Raw genomic sequence first — 10,644 nt, 5'->3', positions numbered from 1 at the left:
TAAACTATAAAGCTTTCATGTTCTTTTACATTCTTTCCCACTCTTTCCCAGTGATGTTACATCAATATTCAGTGTTGACCTCAGTCCGAAAATGGAAGTACTGTTCATGGCTGAGCCCAGTGGTGAACCATGATTATATTTCCTTTCTTGTGAAACTTTGTTTTTCCCAGAGTTGGTAACGGTCTTGGTTTGTGAACGTTGTTGTTCATTTACTTCGTTTTCTCTTTTCTTATCACAAATTCCTTCCATGCTTGATATCAGTATCGTAAACATCTTTGATACCATCTTCTGCAAAATCAAACACATCAGGAATTTATGAGTTCACTTTCTCCCTGGAGGACTCCTGCCAGAGCCCTCTGTCCGCCTGTTCCCAGCTGGGTAGGCTGCTCTCAAGTGTTGCCACAGAATTATCATTGCCAGTCTTCACTCTACCTTTCTTCCATGTGGCTCTCCCCGCTTCTGGATCCCATGTTCTCCCTCCTGCTTGACTTACTCCCTTGTTTTGGTAAGTTATATCTTCTAGTAGGCTGTGCAACACTAGAGGGTAGTTGAGCTAGGTATGGGATTCTAGGTGAAAAATACGTTTCCCTTGGAATTTTGTCCTCTAACTTGCTATGTTGCTTTTCAGTAGTCCATACTACTGTTTCTTACAGTTTACTGAGGGATACTTGATATGCAATGAGCCATACATTTGTAAAGTGTACAATTTGACTCTTTTCAACAAATGTGTGTCCTCATGAAACCATCACCACAATCAAGATAATGAACATATCCGTCACCCTCTAAAGTTTCCTTAACCCCTTTGCAAACCCTCCATCTTTGCCTGTGGGTAACTATGAAAGTGCTTTTTATCACTATGGATTTGGTTGCATTTTCTAGAATTTTATATAAGTGGAATTGTATAGTATATAACCCCCATCTAGCCTCTTTCACTTACATAATTCTTTTGGGATTCATCCATGTTACAACATTATCAGTAGGCCGTTCCTATAACTGTTGAGGAACATCCCGCTGCCTGGATGTCCTAGGGTTTCTTTAGACACCTAAACAAACTGATGGACTTTTGTGTCTGGTTTTTGGCTGTCATGAATTTGCATACAAGTTTTTGTGTGGACGTGTGCTTTCATTTTGTTTGGGTAAATACCTAAGTGTGGGATGGTTCTGTGTCACAGGTATATGTTTAGATGTTTAAGTATTGACAAAACTGTTTTTCACTACACCAGCAGCATGTGAGAGTTCCAGTTACTTCACATCCGCACCAACCCTGGCTTTTTAATTTTTGCTATACACTTGCGTGTCTGGTAGTTTCCCATTATAGTTTTACTTTTCATTTCCTAATGATGAATCCTATTGATCATCTTTTCATGTGCTTATTAGCTATCTGTATAAGTATATATATATATTTCTAGACAAATGTCTGTTCAAACATGTTGTTAATTTTCATAATTTTTTGTATTATTGAGTTTTGACAGTTCTTAACATATACTGGACATAAGTCAGGTAACTGTTTTTGCAGATATTCTCTCAATCTGCAGCTTGCCTTTTCATTTCTTAACAATGTCTTTTGAAAAATAAAAGCTTTAAGTTTGGATAAAGTCTGGTTTATTGGTTTCTTTTTTTTTTTTTTAACTGTTCATGTCTTTGTGTTGTATTTAAGGAGTCTTTGCCAAAGTCAAGGTCCCTCAGCCTGTCTCCTGTGATTTCTTCTGGAATTGTGATGCCTGATAGCTACTACCTACATATGGCTATTTATATTTCACATTAAATCAAGTAAAATTAAATTTAAAAAAATCCATTCCTCAATCACACTAGTCACATTTCAAGCGCTCAATAGTCACATGTGGCTAATAGCTGTTATCTTGTGCAGTACAAACAAAGAATATTTTTGTTATCACAGAAAGCTCTGGAGAACCATGCTCTAACATTCTGTAGGTTTAGTTCTCACATTCAGGTCCATGATGCATTTTGAATTAACTTTTGTATGCGGCATGAGGTAAAGGTTAGTATTTTTGGCATATGGTTACTCAGTTGTTCTAATATCACTTTTGAAAAGATTCTTTTTTCCCTATGAAATTGCTTTGTCACCTTTGTCGAAAGTCAATTCACCATATATGTGTGGGTCTACTTTTAGACTCTTTATCCTGATACATTGATCTATTGCTCTGTCTTCATGCCAATACCGCACAGTCTTGCTTACTACCTTTTTATAAGTCTTGGAAACAGATAGTATAAATCCTTCTACTTTTTAAAATCTTTTTTCAAAAATAGTTTTGGCTCTTCTATGTCTTTTTTTTAAATATAAAATTTAGATTAAGCATGTCCATTTCTACAAAAAGCTTTCGGCAATTTAAAGTGGGATTTCATGGAGTCTATAGATGCTTTCGGGAGAATTGGTATCTTAACAACACTGAGTCTTCCAATTCATTGACATGTTATATTTCTCCATTTATTTACATCTTCTCCAATATCTCTTAGCAATGTTTAATGGTTTTCAGTGTACAGATCTTGTACCCCAAACTGTTTCATATTTGATCATGCTATTGTAAGTGGTACTGTTATTTGAATTTCAGTTTCTGATTGTTCATTGCTAATACAGAGAAATGCAATTGATTTTTGAATTTTGATCTTGTATTTTGTAACTTTGGTAAGTTTCTTTTAAATTCTTCTAGCTTTTTTTTTCCAGCTTCTATAAAATTTTTGACAAAGACAGTTCTACCATCAGCAAATAAAGACATTTTTGCTTCTAACTTTCTAACCTAAATGTCTTTTTCTTACCTTACTGCACTGGCTAGAAACTCCAGTACAGTGTTGAAGAAAAATAGTGAGAGCAACATTTCTGTCCTATTCTCAACCTTAGGGAGAAAGCTTTCAGTCTTTCACCATTAAGTATCATGTTAGTTGTAGATAATCCATTGTATTGGATTCCTGATCCCTTATGTTTGACTTGTTTTTATTTTGTTTGCTTGTTTTTTAGTCTTTCTATGTAAGTTATTCTGGGTATTTTTTTATTCCCTCTCTTTACTCCTAATTTTTGAAATTTCATGGTGATGTGCATTATGTGAGTCTTTTTTTTTTCTTTCATTTATTATACTGGATATTTAGTGTGCTCTTTCAATCTTGAAGGTCATATTCTTTAATTCTGTGAAATTACATCAATTATTTCTTTGAAGTTTCCTTCCTCTATTTTTCTCTGTTCTCTCTTTCTGGAATTCCTATTAGCTAGAGGCCACATCTTCTGCCTCATCCTCTGATTTTCACAGTTTTTCGTTCCTACTCCTTCTCCCTCCCTCTCTCTTTTGGTTCATAAAATGAATTCTGTAAGCCAAGTCCGTATTACCATGTGAGAGAATTTTCAGTCACCTCCAAGAGAGAACACATGTTTTAGTGAGGCCGTGAGCAAAATTTTTATTGTGATTTATTTACAAAGAGAAAGGGACTAATGATCCAGAACTCTCTAATGATGAGTTTACTTGTGAAGTACATTCTGCTGACGTAAAAAGGGAAAGTACTCAGTTGGGACCCAGTATCTCAGTTCTCACATCATTAGCTTATTAGTGTGTGCCGGGCAAGTGTTTTCAGAGATGGTATCCCCATCGTCTAGATTCACTCACTCAAATGAATAGCACCTGCTGCATGCAAGGTTCTAATGTACAAAAATACGATATTTTGAATCATCTGGAAGATGCAATTTGTTTTGAATAGAATAAAGTAAAAATGGGAAAAGAATATTGTTCTACATTTAAGAAGAGCTTAGCTGATGAATATACATAAGGAACAAAGGGAAAAATTAAATAATTGCCCACATCATGCACAGAAAACCATACTGATTGAGGTGTTAATATTTGGTTTGGATATTTGTGTACTTTTTTTTTAGCATTTCTTAAGGGGTAATCATATACCAGAATTACCTGAGATGCTTCCTAAGAAGATGGATTCCTAAATCCCATCCAGGAAGACACCCAGATTAGACTCTCCTTAATGTGAGCGTAGATGTCTCTCAGAAATCTTCACTGATAGCAAACTCTCCAAGGAACTGCTTTGCCCATGAAAGTTTGAAAACCACTGTGTTCAGACAAGGCCTTCGCTACTCTGTTAACATATTGGCTAATAAAATGAGAAAAAATTTCCCACTTGATTTCCCCAGGGCATAAACTACTCTTCATGGAGTTATTGAGTTATTCTAACCTTCAGAAGTTGAATTAATTCTTTTAACACACAAAACATTCGATTTTAACAAAATTGACTGTAAGGCTGTAAACATCTTCCTTAAGACCTTAGTGCATGCAAGGCTGTACTATGATCATTTGAAATGTGACTACTGTGATTGAGAAATTGAGTTTTTAATTAAAATACCTTTAAAGAGCAACGTGGGTCTAGTGGCTACTGTATTGGACAGAGCAGATATTGACCATTTTCATCGTCATAGAAAGTTCCACTAAACAGCGCTGTCTTAGGGAGTAGAGTGTCCAGTGCTGCCCAATTCACTTGGAACATACCTGCCTGTGTCCATGAAGTCCCCTGGCTTCCTTGCAGGAGAGCGGCTAGAGTAAAACATAGTGCTACTAGTCTTATAATGCATTTTATTTATGAAGACAGTATATCTTGTATAATGCATTATACGCAGGAACAAGACAGAAATTATGATTGGAAAGGTCACAGATGAATGGAAATATTTCATTTCATTTCATTCTATTACCATGTTTTACAATTCCAGTATAGTTAACACACAGTGTTATATTAGTTCCAGGTGTACAATATTGTGATTCAACAGTCCTATATATTCCTCAGCGCTTAGCATAAGTGCACTTTTCATCCCCATCCCCTATTTCCCCCATCCCCCCACCCCCTACCCCTCTGGTAGCCATCAGTATGTTCTCTATAGTTAAGTCTGTTTCTTGGCTTGCCTCTCTCTGTCTTTTTCCCTTTGCTTGTTTGTTTTGTGTCTTAAATTCCACGTATGAGTGAGGGGCGCCTGGCTGGCTCAGTCAGTTAAGCGTCCAACTCTTGGTTTCAGTTCAGGTCATGATCTCAGGGTCATGGGATTGAGCCCTGTGTCAGGCTCTGCGCTCAGGATAGAGTCTGCCTAAAGATTCTCTCTCTCCCTCTCCCTCTGCCCCTCCCCCCGCTCTCGCACGCATGCTCTCTCTCTCTCAAATAAATAAATAAATAAAATCTTTTAAAAAAATTCCACATATGAGTGAGATCATCTGGTATTTGTCTTTCTCTGACTGACTTACTTCACTTAGCATAATACTGTTTAACTCCATCCATGCTGTTGCAAATGGCAAGATTTCATTCCTTTTTATAGTGAAATAATAATATGTATATATATATAATGGAATATTATATATACATATATATATACATATATATACACCATATATATATGGAATAATATATATACATATATATACACCACATCTTCTTTATTCATCTATTGATGGATACTTGGACTGCTTCCATAATTTGGCTATTGTTGATAATGCTGCTGTAAACATAAAGGTGCATGTATCCTTTCAAATTAGTGTTTTTATATTCTTTAGGCAAATAGTACTGCACTTACTGAATCATATGGTAATTCTATTTTTAATTCTTTGAGGAACTCCATACTGCTTTCCACAGTGGCTGCACCAGTTTGCATTCCCAACAACAGTGCAAGAGGATTCCTTTTTGTCCACATCTTTACCAATATTTTCTTGAGTTTTTTATTTTAACCATTCTGACAGGTGTGAGATGATACCTCACTGTGATTTTGATTTGCATTTCCCTGATGATGAGTGATGTTGAGCATCTTTTCATATGTCTGTTGGTGATCTGTATGTCTTCTTTGGAGAAATGTCTGTTCATGTCTTCTGCCCATTTTTAATTAGATTATTTGGTTTTTTGGTTTTAAGTTGTAATAGTTCTTTTCTTTTTTTCTTTCTTTCTTTCTTTTTTTTTTAGAAAACTGTATGCCCGACATGGGCTTAAACCCATGACCCCAAGATCACATGCTCTACCAACCGACCCAGCCAGGTGCCCCAAGTTGTATAAGTTCTTTATATATTTTGGATACTAACCCTTTATCAGATATGTCATTTACAAATATCTTCTCCCATTCAGTAGGTTGCCTTTTAGTTCCGTTGATTATTTCCTTCAGTGTGCAGAAGCTTTTTGTCTTGATAAAGTCCCAATAGTTTACTTTTGCTTTTGTTTCCCTCGTCTCAGGAGACAGATCTAGAAAGATGTTGCTATGACCGATGTCAGAGAAGTTACTGCCTGTGCTCTCTTCTAGGATTTTTATGGCTTCAGGTCTCACATTTAAGTCCTTAATCCATTTTGAGTTTATTTCTGTGTATGGTGAAAGAAAGTGGTCCAGTTTCCTTCTTTTGCCTGTGGCTTTCCAGTTTTCCCAACACCATTTGTTGAAGAGACTGTCCTTTTCCCATTGTATATTCTTCCCTGCTTCGTCAAAGATTAATTGACCATATAATTATGGGTTTATTTCTGGGTTTTCTGTTGTGTTCCATTGATCTGTGGGTCTATTTTTGTGCCAGTACCATACCGTTTTGATGACTATAGCTTTGTAATATAGCTTAAAGTCTGGAATTGTGATACTTCTAGCTTTGTTTTTCTTTTTCAGGATTGCTTTGGCTATTTGGGGTCTTTTGTGGTTCCATGCAAACTGTAGGATTGTTTGTTCTAGTTCTGTGAAAAATGCTGTTGGCATTTTGATAGGGATTCCATTAAATCTGTAGATTGCATTTGGTAGTATGGACATTTTAACAATAGCTGTCCTTCCAACCCATGAACATGGAATGCCTTTACATTTCTTTGTGTCATCTTGAATTTTTTTCATCAATGTTTTATAGTTTTCAGAGTACAAGTCTTTCACCTCTTTGGTTAGGTTTATTCCCAGGTATTTTATTATTTTTGGTGCAATTATAAATGGGATTGCTTTCTTAATTTCTTTTTCTGCTGCTCCATTATTAGTGTATAGAAATGCAACAGATTTCTATATATTGATTTTGTATCCTTTGACTTTACTAAATTTATTTATCAGTTCTAGTAGTTTTTTGGTGGAGTCTCTGGGGTTTTCTATACATATAGCATCATGTCATCTGCAAATAGAGTTTTGCTTCTTCCTTACCAATTTGGATGCCTGTTGTTTCTCTATGTTGTCTGATTGCTGAGGCTGGGACTTGCAGTACTGTGTTGAATAAAAGTGGTGAGAGTGGTCATCCCTGTCTTGTTCCTGACCTTATGGGGAAAGCTCTCAGTTTTTCCCCACTGGGTATTGATGTTGGCTGTGGGTTTTTCATATATGGCCTTTATTATGTTGAGGTATGTTCCCTCTAAACCTACTTTGTTGGGGCGCGTGAGTGGCTCAGTTGTTAAGCGTCTGCCTTCGGCTCAGGTCATGATCCCAGGGCCGTGGGATCGAGCTCCACATCTGGCTCCCTGCTCAACGGGAAGCCTGCTTCTCCCTGTCCCGCTCCCCCTGCTTGTGTTCCTGCTCTCTCTCTTTGTCAAATAAATAAATAAAATCTTTTAAAAAAAACCTACTTTGTTGAGGGTTTTTGTCATGAATGGATGTTGTACTTTATCAAATGCTTTTTTGACATCTATTGAAATGGTTATACGGTTTTTATCCTTTCTCTTATTGATGTGATATATCATGTTGATTGGTTTATGAATTTTGAACCACCCTTGCATTCCAGAGTAAATACCACTTCATTGTGGTGAATGATTTTTTTAAGGTATTGTTGGATTTGGTTTGCTAGTATTTTGTTGGGGACTTTTTCATCTATGTATATCAGAGGTATTGGCCTGTTGTTCTTTTTTTTTTAAAGATTTTATTTTTAAGTAATCTTAACATTCAAAGTGGGGCTCAAACCCACAACCCGAGATCAGGAGTCCCACCCTCTACTGACTGAGCCATCCAGGCATCCCCTCTCTCTCTTTTTTTGGATGAGTCTGGCTAAAGGTTTATCAATTTTATTGATCTTTTCAAAGAATCAGCTTCTAGTTTCATTGATCTGTTCGCTTGTTTTTTTGTTTTAGTTTCTATTGGAACTATTTCATTTTAGATTGTATGTTTCAGTTCTAGAATTTCCATGTGTTCTTTTCCAATCATTTTTACTTCTCTGTTGATTTTGCCCATCTATTCCCACAATGTGTCCATACTTTCACTTAAAAATTTCAAACTATTTATATTAGTTGTAGTGAAGTCTGTCATTTCTGGGGTGCCTTGGTGGCTCAGTCAGTTAAGTGTCCAGCTCTTGATCTCACTTCAGGTCTTGATCTCAGGGTCGTGAGCTCAAGCCCCATGTTGGGCTCTGCACCGGGTATGAAGCCTGCTTAAAAAAATAAAAATGGGGACGCCTGGGTGGCTCAGTTGTTAAGCGTCTGCCTTCGGCTCAGGTCATGATCCCAGGGTCCTGGGATCGAGTCCCACATCAGGCTCCCTGCTCAGCGGGGAGTCTGCTTCTCCATCTCCCTCTGCTGCTCCCCCTGCTTGTGCTCGCTCTCTCTCTCTCTCTCTGACAAATAAATTAATAAAAATCTTTAAAATAAATAAATAAATAAATAAATAAAAATAAAGTCTGACATTTCTGTCATTGCAGGTCTGTTCCTTTTAACTGATGTTGCTACTGCTCACATTTTTCTCACATTTTTTTGCTTCTTTACATGTCTGGCAATTTTTTATTGTATCCTGGGCATAGTGGATGCCACACTGTTGAATGTCCCAATTTTATTGTCTTCACTTAAAGAGCATAGAATTTAAATAGGGCACATCTAGAGTAGTCTTTCCCCTAGGGCTTGGTCACCCTGTTCAGAGCCCTGTTCTCCTGGGATATTAGCTGAGTGCTCGGTGTGTTCAGTGTGGTTTTTCTGACTGGTTGGTCAGTGCTTCGTTATTTCCCAGCCCTGCGTAAGTTCTGGAATTTCCACGTTGCTCACTTCTTGATAGTTGATCTCCGTCTGCTTTGTCAGCGCCCTGCCTTTAGCATAGAGAGTCAGCTCTTCAGTCAGGGACTCAAGGAGCTGTCTATGCAGATTTCTGGAATCCTTCTCTGTGCATCCCTTGTACCCTGCCCTCCAGGCCCCCCTTTGGTCCTAGTCTCCAACCCCCATGTCCTCACCTTAGCAGGACTGCCTTATTCTGCCTGGGCTCCCCCTTCCTGCAGTGTGCTTTGAGAAGTGCCTCCAGGCAGAAATCTGGGTGATCACGGGCTTGCCTCATCTGCTTTCCCCCTCTCCAGGTCACATATTTTTTATATATGTTTTATATTGCTTGTTACCCAACATCTGAAAACAGTTATTTCATATGTTTTGTCCAGTTTTAAGGTTTCCTAACAGTAAGAGGTCTAGTTTGATACCAGTTTTCCATCATGTCCGGAAGTATAAGTGCAAATGGAAATGAACCATGAAATACAGCTAAAGGAACCGCGAGAATTAAAAAAAAAAAATTTAATAATAGACTTTCTATGAATCAAACAACTTTGCCCAGAGGACAAAGCCCAGATAAATTACATTTACTTGGATAGGGAGGATTTTCAGCATTAAACACAATAATTTGCCACATGATTTCATCAAGTTCTGTTTTCGACAGATACCCAATTATAAAATGAAATCCAAAGAAGGCTACAGTTCTCCTGCGAATATGACCCAGTGGGCTAGGAAGCAAGAGATGTCGGTTCTTCTGGATCCAGTGCCCCGACCTGTATGACCTTGGGCTAGACCTTGGCTCCCTGGGGACATCACAGCACACTCACAGAGGTACCGTAGGGTACTCTCCACTTCCAACAGGGACACGGTGATACTTGTCATCCTGTGACACCACACAAACTACCAGCCTCACATGGTTCACTGTTTCACAGCAGATTAGCATCATTATCTGTGTGAAGCTGGATTCTGAGCAGCTTCTGTGATAAAAAGTGAGCACCACACAAAAATCAACGCAGAACGGGACAGGAGGGTGGCAGCCCAATCTGATTCCGGTGGCAGGAACACGTGCCTGTAGTAAGGACTTGCGATCATCTGCCAATGTAATTACAATATCGCTTTCTTCCTTCAGCTTACAAGTATTATTTTTTCCAAATGGCTACCGATTTGTTAGTGCATAAAAATGCTTGAAGTTGGAGCTACTCCCACAGAACTAGTAGGCCCTGTGACACGACGAGTGAGAGGTGGAGGGCACCGTGCACGCGGCAGGTGTAGGCCCTCATCTGCCTGAGCATCACTGTTCTCACCTGCAAGACACAGGAGTTGCATTAAGTTTTCTCGTTATTCTAACATTTGAGGAATCTGTGGCTCTGTGCGGCTGCAAGTGGTTCTTCCGTGGTAGAGAGAACGTGGTATGCTAATTAGGTCACTTCTTTCAGGGGCGCAAAGAAGAAACGCTGATTCCCAACTTGTCTCTGAAGGAGGAGCGCCTCAGTCTCCAAAGGGAAAAGAGGAACCCAGAGACAGGTTCACGAATGCCTCAAGCAGATAAGAACCACGATTTTTAAGTCAGTTCAGACCCCCACGACCGACATGGGATGGCTCTAGCCCAGGGTGAAAACACTGCGTTCACTCCAGAATCTTCTGTGCCTTTAGACCAGGGGCTGTTAACCTGGGGTCGAAGGACCCCATCCATGCACAGAATTCAGAATGCCC

This window comes from Neomonachus schauinslandi, chromosome 3 (assembly GCF_002201575.2).
Source record: "Neomonachus schauinslandi chromosome 3, ASM220157v2, whole genome shotgun sequence".
NCBI classification, from domain to species: Eukaryota; Metazoa; Chordata; class Mammalia; order Carnivora; family Phocidae; genus Neomonachus; species Neomonachus schauinslandi.
Note: the sequence above shows the minus strand (reverse complement) of the source record.